The sequence below is a fragment of the Ambystoma mexicanum genome, chromosome 9 (assembly GCF_040938575.1).
Source record: "Ambystoma mexicanum isolate Mex_15411 chromosome 9, UKY_AmexF1_1, whole genome shotgun sequence".
In the NCBI taxonomy this organism is placed as follows: domain Eukaryota; kingdom Metazoa; phylum Chordata; class Amphibia; order Caudata; family Ambystomatidae; genus Ambystoma; species Ambystoma mexicanum.
Window position 1 is genome coordinate 1491852729 of NC_090931.1, and position 15773 is coordinate 1491868501.

The 15773-nt window shown below is 50.8% G+C and overlaps 1 protein-coding gene across 3 annotated transcripts in view; it reads left to right on the forward strand.

Annotated features, from left to right (window-relative positions):
- The window catches only part of LOC138489270 (zinc finger protein 268-like), a 413111-nt gene that overhangs the window by 310575 nt on the left and 86763 nt on the right, over positions 1–15773 (forward strand). The window contains exons 1-2 of one of the 3 annotated variants that reach the window (XM_069616965.1): positions 3630–3743; positions 8076–8244. The exons of 1 other annotated variant lie outside the window; for it this stretch is intronic. The gene's annotated coding sequence lies outside the window, so the exon portion shown is untranslated. Of the gene's footprint in view, positions 1–3629; positions 3744–8075; positions 8245–15773 lie in introns of those variants that run through there. One more of the 3 variants, XM_069616964.1, reaches the window with a different exon arrangement.

Genomic DNA, 15773 nt, shown 5'->3' on the forward strand with positions numbered 1-15773 from the left:
GGCGGCTGCAGGAGCCCAGGAGCTCAGGAGCAGGGGTGGGAAGAGGTGGATGCAGGAGTCCAGGAGCCCAGGAGCAGGGGTGGAAAGAGGTGGATGCGGGAGCCCAGGAGCAGGGGTGGAAAGAGGTGGATGCAGGAGTCGAGGAGCCCAGGAGCAGGGGTGGGAAGAGGTGGATGCAGGAGGCGAGGAGCCCAGGAGCAGGGGTGGGAAGAGGCGGCTGCAGGAGCCCAGGAGCTCAGGAGCAGGGGTGGGAAGAGGTGGATGCAGGAGCCCAGGAGCAGGGGTGGGTGGAAAGAGGTGGATGCAGGAGTCCAGGAGCCCAGGAGCAGGGGTGGAAAGAGGGGGATGCAGGAGCCCAGGAGCAGGGGTGGAAAGAGGTGGATGCAGGAGTCGAGGAGCCCAGGAGCAGGGGTAGAAAGAGGGGGATGCAGGAGCCCAGGAGCAGGGGTGGAAAGAGGTGGATGCAGGAGTCCAGGAGCCCAGGAGCAGGGGTGGAAAGAGGCGGATGCAGAGGCCCAGGAGCAGGGGTGGAAAGAGGTGGATGCAGGAGTCCAGGAGCAGCGGTAGTTAGAGGCGGATGCAGGAGGCGAGGAGCCCAGGAGCAGGGGTGGGAAGAGGTGGATGCAGGAGTCGAGGAGTCCAGGAGCAGGGGTGGGAAGAGGTGGATGCAGGAGTCGAGGAGTCCAGGAGCAGGGGTGGAAAGAGGTGGATGCAGGAGCCCAGGAGCTCCGGAGCAGGGGTGGGAAGAGGTGGATGCAGGAGCTCAGGAGCAGGGGTGGGGAGAGGTGGATGCAGGAGGCGAGGAGCCCAGGAGCAGGGGCGGGAAGAGGTGGATGCAGGAGTCGAGGTGCCCAGGAGCATGGGTGGGAAGAGGGGGATGCAGGAGGCGAGGAGCCCAGGAGCAGGGGTGGGAAGAGGCGGATGCAGGAGGCGAGGAGCCCAGGAGCAGGGGTGGAAAGAGGTGGATGCAGGAGTCGAGGAGTCCAGGAGCAGCGGTGGAAAGAGGGGGATGCAGGAGTCGAGGAGCCCAGGAGCAGGGGTGGAAAGAGGTGGATGCAGGAGTCGAGGAGCACAGGAGCAGGGGTGGGAAGAGGTGGCTGCAGGAGTCGAGGAGCCCAGGAGCAGGGGTGGAAAGAGGAGGATGCAGGAGTCCAGGAGCCCAGGAGCAGGGGTGGTAAGAGGGGGATGCAGGAGCCCAGGAGCAGGGGTGGAAAGAGGAGGATGCAGGAGTCCAGGAGCCCAGGAGCAGGCGTGTAAAGAGGAGGATGCAGAGGCCCAGGAGCAGGGGTGGAAAGAGGTGGATGCAGGAGTCCAGGAGCAGCGGTAGTTAGAGGTGGATGCAGGAGCCCAGGAGCAGGGGTGGGAAGAGGCGGATGCAGGAGGCGAGGAGCCCAGGAGCAGGGGTGGAAAGAGGTGGATGCAGGAGTCGAGGAGTCCAGGAGCAGCGGTGGAAAGAGGGGGATGCAGGAGTCGAGGAGCCCAGGAGCAGGGGTGGAAAGAGGTGGATGCAGGAGTCGAGGAGCCCAGGAGCGGGGGTGGAAAGAGGTGGATGCAGGAGTCGAGGAGCCCAGGAGCGGGGGTGGGAAGAGGTGGATGCAGGAGTCCAGGAGCAGCGGTGGAAAGAGGGGGATGCAGGAGTCGAGGAGCCCAGGAGCGGGGGTGGAAAGAGGTGGATGCAGGAGTCGAGGAGCCCAGGAGCGGGGGTGGGAAGAGGTGGATGCAGGAGCCCAGGAGCAGGGGTGGAAAGAGGTGGATGCAGGAGTCGAGGAGCCCAGGAGCAGGGGTGGAAAGAGGTGGATGCAGGAGCCCAGGAGCAGGTGTGGAAAGAGGTGGATGCAGGAGTCCAGGAGCAGCGGTGGAAAGAGGGGGATGCAGGAGTCGAGGAGCCCAGGAGCAGGGGTGGAAAGAGGTGGATGCAGGAGTTGAGGAGCCCAGGAGCGGGGGTGGAAAGAGGTGGATGCAGGAGGCGAGGAGCCCAGGAGCAGGGGTGGGAAGAGGTGGATGCAGGAGCCGAGGAGCCCAGGAGCAGGGGTAATAAGAGGGGGATGCAGGAGGCGAGGAGCCCAGGAGCAGGGGTGGAAAGAGGTGGTTGCAGAAGTCGAGGAGCCCAGGAGCAGGGGCTGGAAGAGGTGGATGCAGGAGTCGAGGAGCCCAGGAGCAGGGGTGGGAAGAGGCGGATGCAGGAGGCGAGGAGCCCAGGAGCAGGGGGGGAAAGAGGTGGATGCAGGAGTCGAGGAGCCCAGGAGCAGGGGTGGAAAGAGGTGGATGCAGGAGTCCAGGAGCAGGGGTGTAAAGAGGTGGATGGAGGAGTCGAGGAGCCCAGGAGCAGGGGTGGGAAGAGGTGGATGCAGGAGGCGAGGAGCCCAGGAGCAGGGGTGGGAAGAGGTGGATGCAGGAGCCGAGGAGCCCAGGAGCAGGGGTGGGAAGAGGGGGATGGAGGAGTCGAGGAGCCCAGGAGCAGGGGTGGGAAGAGGTGGATGCAGGAGTCGAGGAGCAGGGGTGGGAAGAGGTGGATGCAGGAGCCGAGGAGCAGGGGTGGAAAGAGGTGGCTGCAGGAGTCGAGGTGGGAAGAGGTGGATGCAGGAGTCGAGGAGCCCAGGAGCAGGGGTGGGAAGAGGTGGATGCAAGAGCCCAGGAGCAGGGGTGGAAAGAGGTGGGTGCAGGAGTCGAGGAGCCCAGGAGCCGGGGTGGGAAGAGGTGGATGCAGGAGCCGAGGAGCAGGGGTGGAAAGAGGTGGCTGCAGGAGTCGAGGTGGGAAGAGGTGGATGTAGGAGTCGAGGAGCCCAGGAGCAGGGGTGGGAAGAGGTGGATGCAAGAGCCCAGGAGCAGGGATGGAAAGAGGTGGGTGCAGGAGTCGAGGAGCCCAGGAGCCGGGGTGGGAAGAGGTGGATGCAGGAGTCGAGGAGCAGGGGTGGACTTTAAAGGGATCATCTGAAAAGTTGGGGGTTCAGGCCGAGATGCGCAATTGGCAGCAGGGGCATAAAATAGGGTGACCGTATACTAGTGCTCATGGTGTCAATGTGCTGTGTTAGTTTGTTTTAATATTTGTAATGCGCGCCAGACCCGAGGGTTGCAAGGGCAAGAGGCCACATAAATAACACGTAGATGCATAGCATTATTTCACTGGGCACAAGGGAGGTGGGTGGAAGGGCTGTTGGGGATTGAAGAGGTGGGTGGAAAGGGCGCTTGGGGATTGAAGAGGTGGGTGGAAAGGGCGCTTGGGGATTGAAGAGGTGGGTGGAAAGGGCTGTTGGGGATTGGGGAGGTGGGAGGAAAGGGCTGTTGGGGATTGCAGAGGTGGGTGGAAGGGCTGTTGGGGATTGCAGAGGTGGGTGGGTAGGGGTGTTGGGGATTAGGGAGGTGTATGGGAAGGGCTTGTGGATGGATGCTCACCACAGTTCACAATAAAATACGGGTTCACTTTAAGAAATGCAAAGACAATGTTTATTTGTGTCAAGGTGATATATTATAAAGGTGCATATTTACAAAAGTGTGATGCAAGTGAAAAGTGATGTGACTAGAAACACTTTCTTTTAGGTCCTGCGCACAAGACGTCCGTCCATGGCATCCGTACTCTCACTGTGAGGCTGCACTGCATCTGCAGACAGTGCATCATTGCTTGCTGGGGAGGCATGCCCAGATCAGGGGACGGGGGTATCTCGCCTGGGGCACATCCTGTGCAGCATGGCACAGGCAACAAATACCTGTCAACCTTCTCTGGCCTGTGCACCAGGGCACCTCCGGTACGGTCCAGTCACCGGAAACGTGCTTTCAGCAGGCCAAAGGTCTGCTCTATGCAGAGTCTGGTCCTGACATGTGCCTCATTGTAGGTCACCTCGTGTGGTGTACGTGGATTTTGCACAGGTGTCATCAGCCATGGGAGCTGTGGATAATCCGAGTCACAGTGCATTGAGGATGTGTGGCATGTTACATGTCTTGTTGATGGACACCCTCTCAATGCAGTTATCGTGCATTTGTACAGAATTCTTTCCAATAATTACATGAAGTGTGGTGTACTACGGGGTACATATGCATTGTCACTTTGAGATACCCTGTGCACACAGCTCACAACCATCAGGTGTGCCAGACATGGCCTGTGATAGGATATCAAATGTGCATGCTGTCTGTGTTGACTCTGTTCTGTGCTGTCAAGCATCTGCCCTGCTGGGGGGGTTGGTCGTTCTAATGAATTTTTGTGGTTTCAGCGTTTTTGCTGCAATAGATTCACAGGCATTGTTTGCAGTGTACATGCCACCACTGTACAGTGTTGTACTGTTGCATTGGCTCTGTAGGTATGCCTGCCCGCCCTATGCACTGGAGTCATTGCTTAGTGTATCAGTTAATTGTTGGGGTGGTATGCATTGCTGACATACTAATGCATAGTCCTGCTAGGCATACTCCTGTGGGATTGTGGATGTGTTGTGCAGTGTGCGAGGGTAGGTCCGGCATGTAAAGGACATTGACAGAGTATGCATTCATCACTAGTTTTAATGTGCCCCCCCGCCTCTTCACATAGCAGTACATTTGTGCAGCGAGATTGTATTGTGTGATGGCACTTGTACTCACCCAGCATCCATGTCCGTTATTCTCTGTGGCTCTCCTTGTATGCAGGTAGGGTGCTATTACGCAGGACCGTTGTGTGTGGATCTTGGAAAGCGGGCATAGCAGTGTGTTCTAGTCAGGTCTGCGTTGCATGTGACCTGCACATTCATGGAGTGAAACTGCCCTTATTTCCGGTATGCCTCTTCGCATCGCTGGGGGGCAGCCAATGCCACATGGGTGCAGTCCAGCGCAGCAATTATATTTGGCATGTGTGCTGCTGAGAAACGGGCCTTGTGGCATTAATCTGTGCCAGGGTAGTGGGCAGGGAGATGTGCCGGGAGGTGTCCGGTCATTTGGTCGACTGCAAACTGGTCGACTGCAATTTGGTCGACACCATTTGGTCGAAAACCAAATGGTCGAATTTTTTTTTTATTATTTATATGTGTTTTGTGGGTTTTCGTGTGGGAAAAAAAAAAGGAAAAAAAAGGGCGTTGGGGGGGACCCCCCCCAAAAAACCCAAAAAAGGGGTAAAAAAAAAAAAAATTCGACCATTTGGTTTTCGACCAAATGGTGTCGACCAGTTGTCCAGTCGACCAAAAGTTTTCGACCAAATGACCTACAACCGTGCCGGGATGCATGGCACAGGAATGCCTCCAGCACCTGCATAAGCACAACAGAAAAAGTGGGCTGGGACATGCCATGCAGCATGCCCACAGTGTGCTGTAAGGTGCCACTGGCTAGAAAATGTAGCACTAACACAGGCTTCAGCAGCGGGGGTAGGGCAGTCCTGATATTGATCCTGCCTGGATTTCTCATAGAACATAGACAGAGCCTCTGTTATCGTCTCCCTGTTCAGCCGGTAAAGGGTAATGAGCTGGGCATCAGTCACTGCCCAGGGAGAGGGCATGGCCCCGGGTAATGGGTGTTCTACCTGCATGGTGTCTTCTCCTCTCTGCGCCATGTGACATGTGCCGCTGTTCCTGCTGCTGCACCTCAATGTGGAGCAGGAGGTGCTGCATGTCCCAGTTAGCAACAGCTAGTGGCAGCATGGTGCTGGAAAGTATGTTTGGATCAGGTGCAGGGCTTTTGTAGTCTTTCAAAGTGGATTGGGGGCACCTGTGACTTGATTTGCATTACCTGAATGCATTTACCTCCACCTTTTGGTGCAGGTAGCTGCACTGTGTTTTTGTCAGAATTGCCATTCGTTCCCGGGAGTGTTTCAACTTGTGAGGCACCAGAAATAGTGTTTAGTATCTTGGCAGTAATTCCACCAGTCAAATTGGCACCAAACCCTAATTCGGCGGTGTGGTAAAAATGGTGGTAATTCTGTTACCGCCACTTTTATCATATACCTCCAACTCGTAATGAGCCCCATAGTATGCCCTCGGCCTGTGCTATGAGAAGAGGTGAAGGAGGTTTCGGCTGCGCCTATTTCCCCTCATGATTGGGATCACTGCTGGTTTAGGAGTAGTGTGGGGCTGAGTAGGGGGTCCAGCCACTACTTATCCCCGTCCTTTTGCAGAGCAGTAGTCATTTTATCACAGTGACAGGTTGAAAGCCACCGTTTCTGCAAGCATTCTCCATGCCCAACATTAGTGTACCATATTCACTAACGGAGGGCGGGGGGTAAAATCAATTGTTCTCCTTGCAGAATCATGGTACACCCCTTGCCTATCAAACATGACAGTACATCAGTTATTTACCTTTCTGTTGGGTTACAACCATGCCTCACCAGTGATGGTGCTACGAGTTGTGTATATTGCGTAGGGGGGGGGTCTCGACTAGAAAGCAGAATGGAACGTGTTGACTTTGTGGGATCAGCTCCAGGTGAGCTTATCTAGTTCCTCCTTTGCTTCCACACTTTGGCACAGTTGATGGCGTTCGTTGCCCCCTTCATGGATCCCCAAATTCTGCAGTTCCTGAAAGTGGCTTTTCTACTGCCTGCCTTGCTCATAGCCGGGAGACTATCTGCTTCCCGTTAAGATTTTCACTGTGTGAGTCCATCAGGAGAAAAACACCTTTGGTTGTGCTTTGTGTTCTGGTCTTGTTTCTAACTGGGTCCTGGGTTATCTCCTCTTCCTTTTTAAGTGTGAATGTCCTCAGTGTGCTGCCACATCTGTGTCCTTCACTGAGTTTCTCTGTTTTGTGGACTGTGGAGCTTTCTGCCCCAGCTATGATGACAGCGCTGGTGTGTGCACTGATGTCCCACACTCTTGTCCATGGGACCTAGTCCCATTTCATCACCTTTCTGTTGGGTATTGTTATTAATAATGGTGGTAGCAACCCTACAGATAAGGGTTGTACATGGGTCTTTTACTCCCTAAAAATAAAAATAGGGAATAAAAATACCCTCAACTAAATATAGTAAACCAGCATTTAGGAGCTTGTCCCTCTGCTTTCCTTCACACATCTCTATGGATGTGTTTGGAAAATTAGTGCACGTGGTTCCACAAGAAGTAACTATCATTATTACTGCTGATCTGAAGAGGCGAACCTATAGCCTTTATTATGCGTGAATAACTAGATGCAAAGCAGCATTAATTGCAAAACATTTCTGTTTTCGAGTTGTTAAAATATATTTTTATTTGCTAATTAAATACTCCATCGGCAATCAGACTTACTCTTTTTCCTCCCCATAAGATCATTTTACTCTCAAATTTAAAAATAGGGAGTAAACTACTCCCACTTTGGAGTCTATCTAGAGCACTGGATGGTGTAGCGAGTTTATTTTCTGCCCTATGCATTTGTATGCCTGCAAATCTCCTCCATATTGTTTTGATGTCGTTCCAGTTTCTCTGTTGATCGGTTTAACTCATTTCACAGTTTATTATTGTCTAAGATGAGTTTATTTTTCTACTTTCCACTCCTCGTTTGTGGCCTTTTGTGTATTCCTTTTGATAGTGTTGGTTCTTTTTATGTTTTTACACGTCTAAGTTACTTCAGCTTTTCTTGTAGTTGCACAAAGTAACTTTACAATGTCGTCTTTTACCTGCTGCTGATTTTTTTTCTTGCTCTCCCCCCACATGTGTTTGCTTTCCTAAAAGGGTCTCTTGGGTACTGTTTTCAGAACTCTTATGCTCGTGGCAGATGCGTTTACACTGTGTTGCTCGCACCTTATTAGTCTCTCCTTTTGATTTTAATGTTTCAGACGTGTCTTTAAAAGTGTAAAGGCTTCCTGAGTTGCTGCAGTCCTTGTGGAATGGGTTGTTCTGCCTCTCTAGCCGCACATGGCACGAGACAATCCTCATCTCCACCCTTTCTGCCAACATGGTACATGCCACAACACTTTCTACCAGGCTCTGCGATGCTCAGTATAGAAAAGGATGCTGGGTTTGCATTTTGTACCAAGTCCGCAAACAACATCTCAGGGTCATTTTGCATTGTGTTGTGTATAAGAGAGTTTGCTGTCTGCTACCTTTTGGATTTCTGTAGGGAACACAATGTCAAATCCTGCTGACCCACAACTGCTGAGGGTCACTGCAGCGTCCTCTTTGCTGCTGGTTGAGTGAGACATGTTTTCCTTTTTTTAACAGCTGTGTGCAAAGCCTGAAGCTGCAAGCTACGAGCCACACATAAAGGTCTCCTTCATTTGTGAACAGCGGGAAGTGCATTCCATGAGCGCGCAAGCACCAGCATTTCAGCAGTACTGAAGCGATGCCGCCCTAGGACCACCCATCACCCAATGTAAAGCCTTGTGCTCGCGTGAGTATTCTCTTCTATTTCAGATACTCGGGATGTACCCTCCTAATCTCTGCAATGCAGCACTAGGATGTACTTAGTATAGACCTGGAAGGATCCAGTTTGTCTCTGCTCCCTTCTCACCTTTTGTGCCCCACTGAGTCACCCATGCACAGGTCAACGATTCACGCTGGCTCTCTTGTTCGACAATGTGGCAATCCCAGAGGCTCATATTTGTAAAAGGGTGAACATGTTCTAATAATGATCTGGTAAAGAATGTCCATACTTCTGGACACACTTGAGAGCATCTTGTGCCCATCACACAGCCATGCCCTGTCTCTAATACCACCCAGCAATGTACGAGAATCGTCTGCCACAGCAAATGCTCGGCTTTACAAATGGGTCTATCACATCTCTTCTGATCAGCACTCTGACTGATCCATCAGCAACACATACACTCGGGGTTGTGTACGAATTGTTTGTTTTACAACTGTTCAAATTACAATTGATCCTTTCACAATTGACCGAATTGTGAAGGTCAATTGTAACATATATGTGGGGGGGAAACCCCCCGCAACCCGCACCCAACCTAAAACTATTTATATATTACCAAAGCGATATATATGCGGTCAATTGTGAAAAGGTCAATTGTGACCCTTTAAAATCGGTCAATTGTTCATTCGAACAATTGTAAACAAACAATTTGGTGTATACCACACTCGCACGACCAGAACCCCAGTCTCATTATTATCGTTTTCCATTTGTCTGTTCGTTAACACCTTACTGCCTCCTCTCCTTGCTTTGCACCTCTCTGTGTTGCTTTGACTCACCAGTACCACACTGGAACGGATGTCAGGTGGCACCGACGCCCTCAGCTTCCACACATTCCTGCAAGAGATAAAGTAGTGTGTCAGAAAGCCTGGAGGCCCAGGGCTGTCTCAGTAGGGCAGAGGTGGCCACCTTGCCTTGAGTGTGAGGCATGGAGGCCACAAGTGTTGGGACGGCAGCAGCGTAGTGAAACCAGTTGGGATGCGGAGAGATAAGGAACAATTAGTACTTGCCTAGGGCCCCCCAACTCGGCCATGAGCTCGGGCTTCTCGCAGACCCCCGACTCACCAAGACGGATGATCTGGCAATTAATCATACTGATTAAAGAATTACTGGTCTAGCTGGCGCAAACTGGCCAGTGCAGCAAGAGGAAAGTGGCTGAAGGCAGCGGCAGGGGTGCACTTTGAGAAGATGCACAGGCAGATGGGGTCTTTCACTGGTATCACGCCAGGCAGAGACTAACTGGATACCAATGATGAATGATGCTGTGAGGAGAAGGGTGTGGGCACAGAGCCAGCTCTAGAAAGGCTGCTGTGAGATACCTTTTGATATTGATATTGTTATTTTATTTGTATGGCGCTTGTACACAAGTGAAACAACCCTCAGACATAGTTAACCTTTGCAATCCCTCCATGGTGTGCCGTGACCTTTGCTTATTCCTGATAGCACAGCCCAAAGGACTGTGCATATCGAAGTTATGGAAATGAACTGTCGTCGGAATAGCCAATAGAGGTGCAGAAACACGTGTCTGGGGTTGCTGTTGGTACTCTTGTTCACAGGAGAATTGCCTACCATTTCGGTGCTGGGCTGCCCCAGGGCAGGACAAAGACTGATATGTTTGGGATATTTCTTCTCTGTGAAAGATAGTGAGCTAAAGACTCTGGGTAAGGCTCTTGTAACCTGGACTAATGTCTGGCAGAGGGACTCCCAGGACCCCTCCTTGTTAATTTGCATATTTAAGTAACTTTGGGTCTCACCCTAAATTACTAGGGTAATCCAGACGTGGACCCTTTGCTCACTATTCTTAGAGAGGCACAGCTCCACCCTACTGATGAGGCCCAACCAGACTGAAACACGTATCTGGGGTTGCTGTTGGTACTCTTGTTCAGAGGAGAATTGCCTAGCATTTCGGTGCAGGACTGCCCCAGGGCAGGACAAAGACTGATATGTTTGGGATATTTCTCCTCTGTGAAAGATAGTGAGCTAAAGACTCTGGGTAAGGCTCTTGTAACCTGGACTAATGTCTGGCAGAGAGTCTCCCAGCACCCCCATTGTTATTTGCATATTTCAAGTAACTTTGGGTCTCACCCTAAGTTACTAGGGGAATCCAGACATGGACCCCTTGCTCACTATTCTTAGAGAGGCACAGCTCCACCCTACTGATGAGGTCCAACCAGACTGAAACACGTATCTGGGGTTGCTGTTGGTACTCTTGTTCAGAGGAGAATTGCCTAGCATTTTGGTGCTGGACTGCCCCAGGGCAGGACAAAGACTGATATGTTTGGGATATTTCTCCTTTGTGAAAGATAGTGAGCTAAAGACTCTGGGTAAGGCTCTTGTAACCTGGACTAATGTCTGGCAGAGAGTATCCCAGGACCCCCCTTGTTATTTGCATGTAACCGAAGAGCAGGTTCCCAAGAGCACCTTTCGGGGCCCTATACTTTTCCACTGGAGTAGATATTTGTCCCTGTGCCCTCACCTGCAGGAATGAGCAGGCAGCTGCCACTTCTGATTCTGGTGCTCCTGCGAGTCAATGTCACCTGAGCAAGCATGCGATGTACAGGGTAAGCGTGCTGAAGGGGGACGCGGTGAAGACCAGGTGTATGTGTCATTGTTTGTGAAGTTGCGGTTTGGCAGCTACTGAGGGAATACATTTGACATTTCTAATAGAACAGACCAAGCAGGGATTGAGCTTGCAGTAACCTTTTGGGATCTGAATGTTTCTTGTTGCTAGCCAGAAACAGTCATGGACAGCACAGGCAGGAGTTGGTCATTGGTGATGTGCTTGTGTCTTTAGCCTGCTGCATTAGCCAAACGTCTCAGTATTTAACAGGGCTTGCTGTAGCGTGTGCTGAGCTGCAGTATATGGGATCCATCTATTTGGGTAACTCTTGTGCTGCAGGAACAGGACTTTCTGCGCAGCTGATCAGAGAACAGGCAGGGGTGACAACCTGTCAGCCATTAGAACAGGGGCACAGCAGTAGATCTGTGATGATGGTTTTTGCAGGTAATTTCAGACTGTGGAAGGAATTAGCTCCAGCTGTCTGGTACGTGGGTTATAAGTTATATAATGCAGTGGAGAAAATGTTCTACCACCTGGTTTACTTGTTCCGTTTGCCCATCAGATTATGGGTGGAAAGTAATGTACTTATGCAACTGGAAGACTAGTTTCTCAGCAAGAGCATTCCACAATTTAGCTGTGAACCGACACCCACAGTACAATGCCACTCTGTTAGGCTACTGTGACGAGGCCCAGGGTATCGTCACTGCTTTCATGGATGGAGCCCCTTTCCATGAGCCAGGGTGGGGAGGCTGCTACCCGATAGTCCTCCTGTGGGTGGTACTCAGCGGCTGGATCTCATGGGGAAGGAATCCCTTCATGGGATTGGTGACAATGTCCCTGGGAGAGCGCAGTACTCATTCACCCCTTCCTTGTCCCCACCATTCTTAACCCCCACACCACTATGTGTTATGATTTAGCAGAGGACAACCTTAACAGGACTGGGACGAGGCGGGAGACTCACACAAGCCTGATATAAAATATCACTGACGAGGAAGATGAAGCAAGGAGGTGAAGGCCCACCATGGAACCAATACACATGGTACTTTTCATAAAAAGGGAAGGAGTCTTTCTGTGGTCAAGTTACCAGCCCTGGAGAAGGAGGGAAGGAGCCACTTGTCCCGTACAGAGGAACCCGAAGACTAGAGACCGGGAGGCAGACTGCCACAGGTACCTGAGTGGTCTTAGCAAGGCGGACCTGATCAGTGGCAGAGACGCGGGAAGCCAGACCAGCAAAGATCGACCAAGAACAGCGACCCGGGGAGCCGAAGGCAAGAGAGAGAGACGCTGGAGATGTGGAGCCGCGAGAAGGTATACACCAAGCGCAGCAGGAGCAGAGAAGCTTCGTTCCAATTCCTGAAGAGACCGCCACACGAGTTCCCAAAGCTAAGGAAAGGGCGGGACACATCAGGGGGGCATTAAGGGAGAAACTCATGAAAACATCCTGAAAGGCCAAAGGGTGGGAAGAGATCCTGAGCGAATATAATACGAAATTTGTCAACTTTATAAAGAGTATTAAAAGTAGATGAAAAAGGAAGCAGACAAATAGATAAGAACATCCCAAAGAGCACAAGGGGGTGAGGAAGAGAATCTCCAATATAAAACGAACTGTGAAAAGCAGATAAACACGTCCTGAGGGACACATGGAAATAGGAGAAGAGGCATACCATCAGATATGAACATTGAGAGTGCACAAAGGCAGGGCAGTACCTGGAAGGTGAGTATACCAGATCTGTCCTTGTAGACACTGGGTAATGAAGAAACAAGGATCCCACCAAGCCAAAGCAACAGGGTCTGGGGCCCAGATGAAAGTGGACAAAGCCCACCATGGAAAGCATAAGGGTCGAGGATACACCACAATACAAGAACAACTATTAACCAATGGGCTGGAGCCCAAAACACTAAGATCTTTGAAGCTGAAGGTTGTGGAAATCAAGTCTGGCAGGCGAGTAAACCAGACTTGATACACTGTTGGAAAAGTCTACGATGAGGTCTAGCAGGTTAGTGAACCAGACCTGACAAGAGACTCAGAAGGATCTTTTTTTATTTTTTTGTGTGTGGTACAAACTGGGGTAGAGGAATTCCCCAGAGGATTGTTAAGGAACGTTATTTTGAGAACAAGTGGAACCAGGAACCCAGGAAGAGGTTCCCCCAGGAGAGCGGGGAACTGGGTTATCTTTAAGTTGGATGAACTAGTGAACATAGAACTATATACATTCTTTTGCAGAAAAACTGCACTTGGGTGTCAGCATCCAGAACGTGAGAGGCCTCCTTCTGCAATTAAGACACCCACTTTTCCTTTAGTTTAGATAGAAAGTGTAAGGGACGGAACTAGGTTTAGATAGTGGACATGCTTTGACGGACATCTTGACCGGGTCCATATTATTCTTTTGTTGAGGCAGGGCAACCTCTCTTAGTTAGAGACAGTTAGGACTTTCCCCAACCCCCTTTTCTCTTTCATTAAAGGAATGGTTCGCCCAAAAAATGTTATTGCCCAAAAAGATGGGCAATAATAAAACAAATATACTCAAACTTTTTTTTTAAGTTCCTATGTAAAATTTTGAGCAATTCAAGCTCAAAAATTGGAAAAGCAAGCACATGGGCGCATCCATTTTGTGAAATGGATGCCCGCCTGTGCTGGCTTTTGCGGCACTAATGAAGGAAAAGCCAGCCAGCTGTAGTAAACAAAAGCTACCACTGGGTGGCTTTTCCTTCATTGGTGCCGGGACTCGCAGGACGCGGACCGGAGACTACAGGCAGAAAAGCTGCAGCTGAATCTCGGTAAGTGCTATTTATTTAAAAAAATAAATAAATAAGCACTAGCTGCGGTTTATTTTCTACGTTTTCCGGGCTGGAGGAGCCCAGAAAACTTAGAAATAAAACCGCAGCTTTGAAAACGTATTTATGTTTGCGGTAGCTTTTGAAGCTACCACAAACATATATACAACGTTATTGTGTTTGAAAACGCTGCGGTTTTTCTAAGTTTCTCAGGCTCCTCTGAGCCTGAGAAACTTAGAAAGAAAAACCGCAGCGTTTTCAAACACAACCGCGTTGTGTTTCTGCCTAAATCTGCTTTCCCATTTGGGGCTCTCGGGCTGAGAGCCCGAGAGCCCCAAATGGGAAAGCAGAAACCGTGTTGTGTTTCTGCCTGCCTTGGCTTTCACTTTGGGTCTCCGGTGCTCCCCTCGAGGTCATCTTCGACTCCACACTCTCCTTCTCTCCTCACATATCCGACATCTCTAAGAAGTCACACTACCAGCTACACCTCCTCAGAGGTATCCTTCCTTTCCTCTCCTTCCCCCAGAATCTCACTGTCTCTAGAGCCCTGGTTTTCTCGAAGCTGGATTACTGTAAAAGCCTCTATCTAAATCTGCCCGCCTCTACTCTCCGCCCTTTGCAACTCATCCAGAACAGGACTGCGAGACTTGTCCTTGGCCTCAAGCCCAGGGACCGTATCTCTCCAGGACTGAAATCACTGCACTGGCTCCCAGTGACTGGGAGGATCAAGTTCAAAACCCTCTGCATTGTCCACAAGGCCGTCTGGGGCCTTGGGCCAAAATACCTTCAACTCTCTCTTCCTAAATATCTTCCTTCTCGAGCTCTTCGCTCATCCGCCTCCAACTCCCTCAGGGTCAGCTGCTTCTCCAAACAATGAGTTGGGCGCAGATCTCTCTGCTGCAGGGGCCTCCCTCTGGAATTGCCTTCCTGCCTCCCTGAAACTTGAGGAGAACCATCTCTGGTTCCGGAAGCACCTCAAAACCTTCCTCTTTGCCTCTGCTTTCTCTCCCCCTCTCCCCTGCTAATACTACTGAAACTGCACTGAATCTGCAACTGGGCCACTCACCGTTCTTGGTCCTTGGCCCAGCCACTCTCCCCTGCACTGCCTCCCCGGCAACCCCTGCACTGCGGGACTGTGTCTGTATCCCTACAGCCCCCCTTCCCAGCACTTGTCTGCACTTACCTCGCATTTGCCACCAGATGGCCCTTGTTATTTATCCTGTATGCTGTATGCTAATAACCCTGTACTGCACTTTCCCCTCTCCCTTCCCCCATGCACTTTTCCCTTCCCCTCTACCCTTGCACTTGCGCGATCTGAATGACACCTGGCCTAGTAGGATCGTTGTCTGTCTCCCCTTGTTTCCCCCCCTGCCTCGTCGCGCCTTGAAACACTTGTGTATAGGCGCGTTACAAATGCCATATCATATTCATATCATAGCCACAGCAGGCAGAAACACAACGCGGTTGTGTTTGAAAACGCTGCGGTTTTTCTTTCTAAGTTTCTCAGGCTCCTCCGGCTCGGAGGAGCCTGAGAAACTTAGAAAGAAAAACCGCAGCGTTTTCAAACACATTAACTTTGTATTTATGTTTGCGGTCGCTTCAAAAGCTACCGCAAACATAAATACGTTTTTAAAGCTGCGGTTTTATTTCTAAGTTTTCTGGGCTCCTCCAGCCCGGAAAACTTAGAGAAAAAAACGCAGCTAGTGCTTATTTTAAAAAAATAAATAAATAGCACTTACCGAGATGCAGCTGCAGCTTTTCTGCCTGTAGTCTCCGGTCCGCGTCCTCCGAGTCCCGGCACCAATGAAGGAAAAGCCACCCAGTGGTAGCTTTTTTTTACTACAGCTGGCTGGCTTTTCCTTCATTAGTGCCGCAAAAGCAAAAGCCAGCACAGGCGGGCATCCATTTCACAAAATGGATGCGCCTATGTGCTTGCTTTTTCAATTTTTGAGCTTGAATTGCTCAAAATTTTACAGAGAAACTTTAAAAAAAAGTGCAAGTATATTTGTTTTATTATTGGCCATCTTTTTGGGCAATAAAACATTTTGGGAAAACCATTCCTTTAAGAGAAATCAGTCTATAACCCAAAACAAAAATGCCACCTGTGTCTCATCGCTCTCCTTCGGCACCCTTACACGACTTAGGAGGTGGACAATAGACGGCCACT